General features: G+C 45.5%; 1 protein-coding gene across 1 annotated transcript in view; it reads right to left on the bottom strand.

Moving 5' to 3' along the window:
• Positions 1-8224, bottom strand: part of CHD8 (chromodomain helicase DNA binding protein 8) — a 141131-nt gene extending 132907 nt beyond the window's left edge. Inside the window, exons 1-3 of the mRNA XM_070954471.1 lie at positions 8054-8224; positions 5246-5313; positions 3785-3855 (exon numbers count right to left, since the gene is read on the bottom strand). The gene's annotated coding sequence lies outside the window, so the exon portion shown is untranslated. The remainder of the gene's footprint in view (positions 1-3784; positions 3856-5245; positions 5314-8053) is intronic.
• Positions 8225-12389: the final 4165 nt, after the last annotated feature.

The raw sequence follows: 12389 nt of genomic DNA, 5'->3' as shown, positions 1-12389 counted from the left end.
AAAACAATGCATGGAGCTTAATTCTCAGAGGACTTAAAAGAGGTGTCTCAAGCTTATGAGGGCAGCCTCACCGTTTGAAATTAATAGCGAATGTAAGTGGTTTATTTACAAAAGCGGTTTTTTAAATAACCAGTTCCCTATTGGCCAGCGAAGAGAATAGCCTTTTCACTTCCTATACAGTAGTGGCCAAAATTGTGGAAACCTTTTGGGAAAAGTGCATTTTTGAGGTTTGATGGCTAATAACACCACTTTTTTTTGGAGTTTCAAGATAATCCTATTCCACTGCTGGAATGGCCTGAGAATAGCCCAGACCTTAACCCAAATTGAAAATCTATGGAGCCGACTAAAGAAACCTGTTAGTCAGAAGCGACCTAGCAATAAACCCCAGTTAATAGAAGCCATCATTCAATCTTGGTTTCACATGATAACAGCTGCAGAACTAAAAGACTTGGTTCACTCCATGGGAAGATGTTTTAAGGCCGTAATTCATGCTAAAGGTTACCCAACTAAGTATTAACTGACATGGTGATGATTTTTGTATATCTCATTTTTTCTATGGTGATCATTTTTGTATATCTCATTTTTCTACGTGTTTCACTTTTCTTCTTTATAGTGTAACTGTTATTCTAATAGCAAATCCTTCATAAAAGTTCTTGCATGACATTCTTGATTAAATTAACTTTCCACTGATATATAATTTGATGGTACTCCTTCAAAAAAAAAAAAAAAAAAAGTGGTGTCATTAGCTAGTTTTAGAAAATACGCTTTTCCCAAAAGGTTTCCAAAATTTTGGCCACTACGGTATGTTAAGGAGGTATAAAATAGCTCCCAGATAAGAGAAACTGCTTATGGTTTTGCCAACCACCTACTCTTCAGCAGGTAGAACTGGAACCTGGGAGATTCAGATGAACAGATCTAAAAAGTCTGCGCCATCACAATGGGAATGTGGTAAATCTCCAGCATCCGAGCTCTTTTCACATCATAAGACCCTACAAGACCTCTCAACGACCTTCCGAACACTAGACCCTGATCGTGGGTAATCCAGTCCTCCGTAAACAGCTGAGATTCCTAGATTTGTCTGCACTTCCTGCTGGGAGCTACAATGGAGGAAGTCTGTCTTGCCACAGGTTTTGGGTTCCCAAGGTGAAGACAGAAAGGGGCAGCTCTCCATACTTGGCAGTCCCTCCAGGAAGGAGCAAACAAAAAAAAGTTTGCTAGCAACCTACTACAGAGTTGTGTTTATTTATTTCAATTATTGATACATCCAATTTGCTTGAACCACCTGGTATCTGAAATGATGGGGGGGTCCTTTGATCGTAACCCTCTTTCGCTTTGCTGTTGCTCACCGTTTACTGTTACCCTTTCTAAATACGCAGGCTGTGACCAGACTTGGAAGCAAAAATCCCCATTCTCGGAATACGCTTCTGGGTTGTTTGGATTGGGTGTGGAAGCGATGGCCAAGGAAATGGACAGTACTGTCTTCCTCAAACTGACCGTTTTCCAGACACCCCAGGTGTCTCATCCCCAACTACCATGACTATGGTGTTATGGGAGGTGTAGTGCACCACATCTGCAAGGCAACTGGATAGGGAAGATTCTTTGAAACCCAACCAAGAGAGATCCCAGAAGATCTCCATCCTTTTTCCTTTGCAGTCCGTGCCATCAGCAATCCCATTCACAGAGCAGTATGGCCTACAAATCCAACTGCATTAATAGCAGTATTTTTTTTTTTTTTTTACACCCAGAAAATGGATCAGTCAATCATGAAATACTAAGGACCTTCTTTCTGGAAGGGGAAGAGGTACAGGATTTGGTTATGGTTCACCAAGATGAACAAAGACTTCTACAAATTCCTTTTCCAAGGTCCCCAATTCCTTTTTTAAATTATAGCTAAAGGTAAAGATTCCCCGCGCACGTATGTGCTAGTCGTTCCTGACTCTAGCGGGTGGTGCTCATCTCTGTTTCAAAGCCAAAGAGCCAGCGCTGTCCGAAGACGTCTCCGTGGTCATGTGGCCGGCATGACTAAATGCCGAAGGCGCACGGAGCGCTGTTACCTTCCCACCAAAGGTGGTCCCTATTTTTCTACTTGCATTTTTTTTACGTGCTTTGGCAGAAGCTGGGACAAGTAACGGGAGCTCACTCCGTTACGCGGCGCTAGGGATTCGAATCGCTGAACTGCCGACCTTTCGATCGACAAGCTCAGAGTCTTAGCCACTGAGCCACCGCGTCCCCCAAATTATAGGTACAGGATACAAATACAGCTCTTCCTCATGTTAGTAAAAATGCATCTTCGGATATCATGACATAGTCCGCTCATATGCAAATGCAGTGTTTTCATATTATTATTTCACTGTTTTAACGACTACTACCTCTCTGTCTTGTAATGAAAAAGCAGAGTGCAATGGTTATGGCAAAATAAAGATTAGGAAGAGGATAGGGGAAAAGCTATCCTTTTAATATAATTCAGAAGAGAGCTGGAAGGGACCTAGTCCAGTGATGGCTAACCTTTTTGCCATCGCGTGCCAGGAGAGGGGGGGCGGGGGAGAGTCGTGTGCGCACGTGCCCACGCACATGCGTGTGCAACCCCCTCCCGCCTTGCTCCTGGCACATGATGGCCTGGTAGGCCCGTTTTTCTCTTACCTGGTTCCAGATCCTCTCTGTGTATCTGGGAAGGGCAAAAACAGCCTTTCCCACTCCCTTGGAGGCCCTATGGAGGCTGAAAGGGCCCATTTCCCAACTCTCGGTGGGACAGGAAGTGACGTTTTTTGCTGTCCCCAGCCTCCAGAACCTCTCTAGGAGTCTCTAGGAACCTCTGGAGGCTGGGGAACAGGAAAAAACATCACTTCCTGTCCCACCGGGAGTCGGGAAATGGGCCCTTTCAGCCTCCGTAGGGCCTCCAAGGGAGTGGGAAAGGCTGTTTTCGCCCTTCCCAGATACACAGAGAGGATCTGGAGCCAGGTAAGAAAGAAAAACGGGCCTTCCCCACCCTGCCCCCAGGCCCTCCAGAGGCAGGAAACAGCCTGTTTCCCTACTTCTGGTGGGCCCAGAAGGCCCAAAAATCAGCTGGCCGGCGCGCGCATGTGCCCCCGAGCTGAGCTGGCGTGCCCACTAATATGGCTCCACGTGCCACCTTTGGCACGCGTGCCATAGTTTCGCCATCACGGACCTAGTCCAACCCCTTGCTCAAGCAGGAGACCGTATACCATTTTAGACAAGTGGCTTTTTATCTTTCTACTGACTTTTTACCGCTCAGCACAATAAGCAGGCTGTCAAGAAACAAGTGACAGGTATAGATTAATAGAATAACAGAGTTGGAAGGTCCAACTCACTGCTCAAGCAGGAAATCCTATACAGCCATTTGTTTCAGAAAAATGGCTGTCCAGTCTCTTCCCCTTAAAGAAGGGGAAACAATGCTTCACAGGGACGCCAAAACAGATCAGAAATATTTCAGACCTATAACCCACTTACAGGTGGTTTATAAGTCCCTTTGTTTTCAAGTGCAAAGGACTTCTGTGCCACTGTATTATCAGAAATACTGAAAAAGAAAACGAAGAGATACATTCTCAACTGCAAAAAAACTCCCCCAAAGCTCATACTCATTTAAAGAGCGCATTTCTAATAAGTACCGGATCTCATAGTTATTATTTTTGATTTTCTCCGATAAACACGGCTTTCCGTTTCGGGCTGCAAACACACAGACGTGGACATTTTAAAATCCGCCTATTTTGGACGCCGACGTAATAAAAACAGCTTTTCTGCCGTTCAACGGTAAAGCTACACTTACCCAACGGTAAACCGCACTGAGCCTAACGGAATTTACCCTCCATGTAAAAAGCAGAGATTTGCAGCTGCTTTCTGCAGAAGAAAAAGAAGACAGAACAATCAGGGCTGGAAGAAAATGACTGTGTCTGTAAACACTTTTTGCTTTTTTTTTTTTTTGAGAATACTTTTGGAAATTCCGCGCCGGGGTCAGAGCTGGCTTTCCACAACCTGCCCTGGCTGGGGTGTTGTGGGAATTGTAGTCTAACACGCTTAAACCAGAGCACAAATATACCAGTAGGGATAAGAGTTTTCCCATATTTTGATGACACTCTTTTGAAAAACTACAAGATACACCTTTTTCTTCACCAATACCCCTAATTCAAGGAGTGTTACAAAAAAAATGATATGTGCTTGTAATCCCACTTCTTTCCCCCCCCCGCCCCCCGCCCCCCATTATCAAAACAGAGCATCTTAAGGTCATATTCTGGTCTGAAAAAAATATGAATGTAATGTATTCTACTACTGCAATGCTCTCTACATGGGGCTCCTCCTGGGGTGCACCCGGAGGCTCCAGCTGGTCCAGAATGCGGCCGCACGGGGGATTATGGGAGCGACGGGGCGCTCCCATGTGACACCTCTCCTGCGCGAGCTGCACTGGCTCCCGGTGGTCTTCCGGGTGCGCTTCAAGGTGTTGGTGACCACCTTTAAAGCGCTCCATGGCTTAGGGCCGGGGTATTTACGAGACCGCCTTCTGCCACCAATAGCCTCCCACCGGCCAGTACGCTCCCACAGAGAGGGCCTCCTCAGGGTGCCGTCCGCCAGACAGTGTCGGCTGGCGACCCCCAGGGGGAGAGCCTTCTCTGTGGCGGCGCCTGCCTTCTGGAACAACCTCCCCCCAGAGATATGTACAATACCAGACCTCCGGACTTTTCGTCGGGCCCTGAAAACTTATTTATTTCACCTAGCCGGGCTGGCTTGATCCCATAGCTTTGGTTAATTGATTTTAATTGGGTGTTTTAAATTGCGGCCAAAAATATTTAATTATTTTTAAACTGTTTTTAAATTTTCTGTGTTCTGTTTTATTTTGGCTGTTCACCGCCCTGAGTCCTGCAGGAGAAGGGCGGTATACAAATTAAAACAAATAAATAAAATAAATAAAATAAATAAAATAAATAAATAAGTATTCCAGCTGCAATTTCCTGGTCAGAATTTCCAGTTTTCAGCCAAACCAAAGTAAATTATGGATTCACCCACCCACCCTAGGTGACTCTATTGTGACCTTGTCAGTGTGACTGGCAAATTGAGAGAGAAGATGGCAATGCTTGGAGGGGTAGAAACTAGACAAATGCAGTTGCATCATGATGATGATAACTGTGAGCTACCTATGCAATGATCAATAATAATTTTGAACTTATTAGACCTGAATATTCTGACTTTGGAAAAAAACACCTTACTAAGAATTGCCTATATATTCAGACATTACCTTAACAGCTCTTAGATCCTTGGTCAGGAAACTACCTGAACTGTGTTTTTTTTTACCAGATAGCACTACTGTGGAAAAGAAAAGAAAAAAAGTCTGGTTCATTGATATTGCAGTGCCAGGTGATGCACAAATTGAGGAGAAACAGCTAGAAAAAAAAATCGTGATTTGCAAATTGAAGTTGAGCATTTATGGAGGAAGAAATCAATGGTTGTACCATACAGTAATAGGAACCCTTGGAGCAATACCCAAAGGGCTGCCTAGATACATGGAAATTTTGAACTTCTTAAAACCTGAATATTCTGACGTTGTTAAAAAAAAAAAACCACTTTACTTAGAACTGCCTATATACTCAGATGCTACCTTAACAGTGCTTAGGTCCTTGGTTAGGATCTGAACTGTGAAGTTTTTACCAGTCCCAGTCTGTGAACTGAAAATTAATAATACTACTAATAATAATACTCAAATGCTACTTCAACAGCTCTTTGGTTAGGATCTGAACTGTTTTTACCAGTCTCAGACTGTGAATTGAAGATTAATACTAATAATACTCAGATGCTACCTTAACAGCTCTTAGGTCCTTGGTTAGGATTTGAACCGTTAAATTTTTACCAGTTCCAGACTGTGAATTGAATTGAAGATTAATAATATTAATAGTAATAATATTCAGATGCTACCTTAACAGCTCTTTGGTCCTTGGTTAGGATTTGAACTGTTAAAGCCTTTACCAGTCCCAAACTGTGAATCGAAGATTAAATAACAATAATACTAATAATACTCAGATGCTACTTTAACAAGCTCTTTGGTTAGGATCTGAACTGTTGAGTTTTTACCAGTCCCAAACTGTGAATCAAGATTAATAACAATAATACTAATAATACTCAGAGGCTATCTTAACAGCTCTTAGGTCCTTGGTTAGGATTTGAACTGTTTTTACCAGACTGTGAACTGAATTGAAGATTAATACTAATAATACTCAGATGCTACCTTAACAGCTCTTAGGTCCTTGGTTAGGATTTGACCTGTTTTTACCAGTCTGTGAATTGAATTGAAGATTAATACTAATAATACTCAGATGCTACCTTAACAGCTCTTAGGTCCGTGGTTAGGATCTGAACTGTTATCAATCCCAGTCTGTCCACTGAAGATTAATACTACTACTACTACTAATATTCAGATGCTACTTTTAACAGGTCCTGGGTTAGGATTTGAACAGTTAAAGCCTTTGACCAGTCCCAAATCGTGAATCGAATTGAAGATTTTAATACTCACAAATAATATTCTTATTACTACTACTATATAAGAGCCTGGTGGCGCAGTGGACTAAGTGCTGTTAAAGTATCACTTAGCTGCCAGCTTGCCTGGCAATTACTGCAAGTTCAAATCTCACCAGGCTCAAGGTTGACTCAGCCTTCCATCCTTCCGAGGTAGGTAAAATGAGGACCCGGATTGTGGGGGCAATAAACTGACTTTGTATAAAAAAGAATACTGCTTAAGGGGAGGGAGGGGGGCAAAAGCCCTACTAAGCAGGTATATTCAAAAGTATGAAGGTTATTGCTTAACGCATTGTAAGCCGCCCTGAGTCTCCGGAGAAGGGCGGCATATAAATCGAACTAATAAATAAATAAATAACTACTACTGTCATCACCCCAGGTCTTGGGGAAAGGAACTCCACACAGGCAGACCAAAAGAAAAAGAAAAAAAAAAACCATGCCAACCCCCAGTCTGAACACCTGGCTGGCTGTGCCACCAACCATCACCATCACCACCACCATCAACATCATCAAATATAAATATAATCCACGGGGATTGGGGAAAGGAAATAACCCATTGAAACCATGACACAGCCAGAAATTTCTGTGGGAAAGAAGGCGGGCGGGTTAGGTAGGTCATCATATCATATCCCCCCCACACACACACACACACAACCCTCAGGTGAAGCAGCCCTTGTGAGGCACAACAGCCACACAACCACCACATCTTGGGAAGTGGCTTGCAAGGGAGCCCCCACCACCACCACACTTTTGAATGAAGCCCACCCACCATATGTGGGTGGGTGGAGGTTTCAGGCCGCCCCTGACCTGCAAGGAAGCCCTCTTCCCCACCCTGCACAGCCACATGGACCCTGGAGTCTCTCTCTCTCCCTCTCCCCCCCCCACCACCACCCTGAGCCCCAGGCCTTCCCTAGGCCTCTCCCTCCCTCCCTCCTCCCCCCCCCCACCCGCCAGGCCTCTCCAAGGCCTTTGCATCCCGCCAACGTGGGCGAACCCACCTTTGCGTGGCCCTCCCAGCGGCCCCGAGGGAGCCCGGCATCCTCCCCACCCACCCCGCCTTCAGGTTACCCCGGCGGGGCATCCTTTGCCCGGCTGGGAAGAGTCGGATTGAAGAAGATGGGATATTTGGGAGGTTGGGGGGGGGGATATAAGGAAAGGAACCCCCCCCCTCCTCTCTATCTCCCCCTTCTCTATCACCCACCCTCCCTTCCTCTCTCTCCACTTGCTAAGCCGAGTCTCGATGGTTCCTTCCTTTCAACAATTAAGAAAGCGGGGGGGGGGAGGATGCGTGAAGAGAGCGAGCCTAAAGGCCAGCTTCGAGTCCTCCTTTTATTCCGATTTAAAATTGGCCCCTCTCTCTCCCCGTAGCAAGAAGAGGAGGAGGGAAGGGGGGGCTGCTTCTGCATCGGGCCTGCATCCTGCAAAGAGGAAGGGCCATCCCATAATAGCCCCCCCCCCCCACGCTCCCTGCCTCCCGAACACTCGTGTGGGTCGGCGAAGGGGAAGGAGAAGAAAAAAAAAAAAGCGGGGGTCTTACCTGAGAGGGGTGGGTGGGAGGTGGGGTGGAGGGGCTTCTCCCCACCTCCGCCTCGCCCTTTTTTCTTTTTTTTTTTTTTTGAGGAGCCGCTCACTCCTCCCGCCCCCTCCCCTCTCGGAGGGAGAGAGAAGAGAGAACAAGGCAGCCGAGCATGGACGGTGCAACCTAACTTCCTCTCGGACGCCTCCGAAGCCCCGCCTACTACGCTTTGCTTAAGCTACGGCTCGCCGCCCGAAAAGGCCCATTGAGGTTCGGAAGCGGAGGCGGCGTGCCGGCGGTGGGTGGGTCAAGCGAGCAAGCAAGTTAGGTTGAGAGACCTTCCAGGAAGTCTCTCGCCCGCTCGCTCGCTGCGGAGGAAGGAGGGGGGGGAAAGGAAGGTGGAAGCGAGAGTAGGGGTGGGGGCCTTCCTTAAGAGGAAGCTGTCTAAATAGACGCCTGATTTGCTCCTCCTCTCCCGGCAATGGGCTCAAGGCGATATCAAATCAACTGTCGTTAGCGGCGGGGCCTGCGGGGGAAGTTGCGCTTCCTCGGCTCTCGGGCCCGCGCAATCAGGCAGTTGGGTTAGTGACCTAAGGCGGGGAAGCCATCTTGGATCGCCTGCTTTTATTACAGGCCCGGGAATGAATGGGGGGGGGGGGGAGAGTCAAGGCCGGGCTGGCCGGAAGCTGCGCTCCTAAGTGACTCCAAGCGCTTGCCGAAAAGGGGCGGGGCTGCCAGCCTCTCTTCCCAGGGGTGCTCGATTTACGACCGCCATTGGGCGCCAAATTTCTGTGGCGAAGCGAGACCACCGTGAAATGAACCGTTTGACCCGTTTTACGACCTTCCTCGCCAAGTCTGTTTTAAGTGAACCACCAACGATAGCGACACGGTTGTTAAAGTGAATCTGGCTTGTCGGAAGGTTACAAAAGACGATCGCGTGACCGCTGCATGTGATCACGGCAGCCGTCATAAATGCGAGACAGTTGCATCATAAATGCGAGACTGAGACAGTTGCGTCATATATGCAAGACAAACAATAGCCGACTCGGTGGCTCAGTGGCTAAGGCACCGAGCTTGTCGATCAGAAAGGTCGGCAGTTCGGCAGTTCGAATCCCTAGTACAGGTCTCCTGCGTGAGCAGGGGGGCAGACTAGATGACCTCCAAGATCCCTTCTGACTACGTTACTGTTACTGTTATGCCAAATAGCTGCATTTCGATCGTGTGACCACAGGGAGGCCTCATTGGTCTAAAGTGTAAAAAACGGTCGTGGATCACTTTTTTTTTTCTCTCGGCGGTTGCAATTTTTAAAACGGTCACTAAATGAACGGTTGTAAGGCGAGGACTAACTGGACAGGTGGGAAAACCGCTTCTGAGGTTTGGGAGCGAGAACTTTAGCCGTTCGCGGCGCCCTGACCTGATGAACCAATCGGGCACAAGAGTCAGAGCGACCTGTTCACACGACCAGACGGAAAAAAAGGATTCAGCTTACCGAATTCCACCCGTGGGAATCCCATCCACGCGTTGGATCAATGCCGCATCTCCCTTGTACACCCAGAAAATAATTTTCATAGGTTAAACAGGTCATCCTTAAGTGGCGCGGGTGGTCTAGCGGTGGAGCTCTCACCTCACATCCAGGAAGCTGCAAGTTCGATCCCAGGCAGATATTTCTCTCTTTGGATACAATGAGAATATATCTTCTGAACAAAACTCCGCAATGGTGACAGGAAGGGCATCTGGCCATTAAAACAGCTCCATTCAGTTGCCCAGACTCCACCCAGCAACGGATCATGGGATCATTAAAAGATGATGACTTAACAACAACTCATTTAAGTCAACGTCCTTGACTTAACAACAACTCATTTAGTGACCAGTTATAATGGCACTGAAAAAAATGACTGACTGTTTTTCACTTACGACCGTTGCAGCATCCCCATGATCACGTGATCAAAATTCAGACGCTTGGCCACTGACTCGTATTTATGACAGTAGCAGTGTGCTGGGGTCATGCAATCCCCTTTTGCAACCTCCTGACAAGCGAAGTCAACGGGGAAGCCATATTCACTTCGCAACTGTGTTACTAACTTAACAGCAGCGGTATCATTAAAGGAAAACCAGATCAAGATGTTCTATAGATGGCATCTCCCACCGGCAAGGCTTGCCAAGATGTTTCCAAACTTTTCACCAACATGTTGGAAATGTAAAAAGGCGTACGGAACATATTATCATTTTTTTTATTATTTGGAGACTCAGGGCAGCTTACAATGTGCTCAGCAATAGCCTTCATCCTTTTGTATATTTATACAAAGTCAGCTTATTGCCCCCACAAACTGGGTCCTCAATTTACCTACCTTAGAAAGGATGGAAGGCTGAGTCAACCTTGAGCCTTGGCGAGATTCGAACCTGCAGTAATTGCAGGCAGCTGGTCTTAATAACCAGCTTAATAACAGGGTGCCTTAGACCACTGTACTACCAAGGCTCTGTCCACCTATTTATGGTGGACATGCCCATTTGCAAAAAGGTATTGGACCAAAATTAGAAAATGGTTGGAGGAAATAATCAAGCAACCCACAGATTGGAAACAGGAGATATTCTTATTGGGAATATCCACCAGGAAATATACCAAAGAAATACAATATCTAATTTTACATATAATAACGGCAGCAAGGATATCATATGCACAGAACTGGACAAATAATAATATACCAACTGAGGAAGAACTGATAAGAAAAATTCTGGACTGCTGAGATGGACAAATTAATGAAGGAGATAAAAGAAAAGGAGGATACAGAATACTATGCAGTATGGAACAAATGGTACAATTGGCTGGAGATTAGAAATAGTAAATAAGAACGATTGGGAAAATGTCACAAAACGGATAATGTTTGTAAAATAATATATAGATATAATATTATGTGTGAAGGGTTATATACAGAAATAAGGAATAAAGGGACTATAAAGGCAAGTATAGTTAAAGAAGAACAAGGGAAAAAATGTAAATAATAGAAGAATACCGTTACAAAACTGTTGTAAAAAGGAAATATATGTTTTATGTTTGTCATGTTCTGTCCTTTAAAAAATAACAAAAAGACTTTAAAAAAAAATAACGGCAGCGTTTCGCTTAACAACGGTGGCAAGGAAGGTCATAAAATGGGGCAAAACTCACTTAAATGTCTCACTTAACAACAGAAATTGTGGGCTCAATCGTTGGTTGAAATGAATAGAGCTTATTTTTGAGCGGGGATAATAGAAACCAAAACTGAATTCTGAAGACATTCACAAGTTTTGACTGGCACAATACCAGGCATTATGACTGAGATTCATTTTTGCCCCAAAGGTGAGAAGCAAAACATCTTCAAAGAAAAACCAGACAGTCCAGTTGCCTCTTGAAAAAGCACCTTTGGGACAATCATGACCTGGAGGACTGAGAATCTCCATAAACAATGAGATGCATTTGTTCTTGTGAACGCAATAAAGGACGAAAATAAAGAGTCATGGCATATCACACACTCAAGCCCATTATTTGCAATATTATATTTTACTCTTAAAGGTATCTAGTTGATTGCTAGTTGAAAATGACTCGATGGCACTTCATCCGTCATTAAAATCGTATTTTAAAAATCTTTTACAGTTGTCCGCGCTTGCTGTGTGCTCCATCTGCAAGTTTGTTTTAAAAAGACAGCCCGTTATTTATTTAAAAATAAATAAATATAAAAGGTAGGTACAATTTTTAAAAAGGCCAATCGCTTTTCTGGAACCAACCCTGGAATTTAGACTTTAGAAAAGGCTTACGCTGCGAGGTTGGATAGAATGCAGCTTCTAAAATGTACATCTATGTTGTGACCTCGGCTTCCTGAGTTATTAAAAGACACGAGTAGTCCCAAAAACCTCTTTTATTGCAACAGCTGTGAATTACGTTCATTCACAGCTGAGTCCCAATTAGTTGCAAAAAGTCCTTTGGGAGAAGTCCTTCGGGATAATCACCAACCTTTATCTCCCTTGACACGCTGCCAAAGACCTAGTTAGCAAAGCCACACGGAGTCCAAAATCAAACAGAGGTGCCGACTGGGAACAGAATTAACAAAGTTGCCTTCAGGCAAAGGGCCCACGTGCCTCTTTTAAGCCTTATGGGAGGGGGCCAATCATCTCCAGGCCTTACTTCCGAGTCGTCCCTTTTGTTTTAACTGTTCTTGCCTTCTGGCAGCTCTGTGCATGCGCGCACCGAGAACAGGCTCCTCCTGTTCCTCTGCCTCTCTGATGTCCGACTCTGGAGGCTCCAGAGTCCGTGCATAACTCCCAGATGATCCTGGCCCCATCTCTGCCTCTTGACGCAGAGCCCTCATCCGGGCCTTCCCCAGAC

Source organism: Pituophis catenifer, unplaced genomic scaffold (assembly GCF_029215685.1).
Source record: "Pituophis catenifer annectens isolate HBS135680 unplaced genomic scaffold, rPitCat1.0.hap2 SCAF_15, whole genome shotgun sequence".
Classification (NCBI taxonomy): domain Eukaryota; kingdom Metazoa; phylum Chordata; class Lepidosauria; order Squamata; family Colubridae; genus Pituophis; species Pituophis catenifer.
The sequence above is the reverse complement of the archived record's forward strand: the minus strand, read 5'-3'. Positions and strand labels throughout refer to the sequence as shown.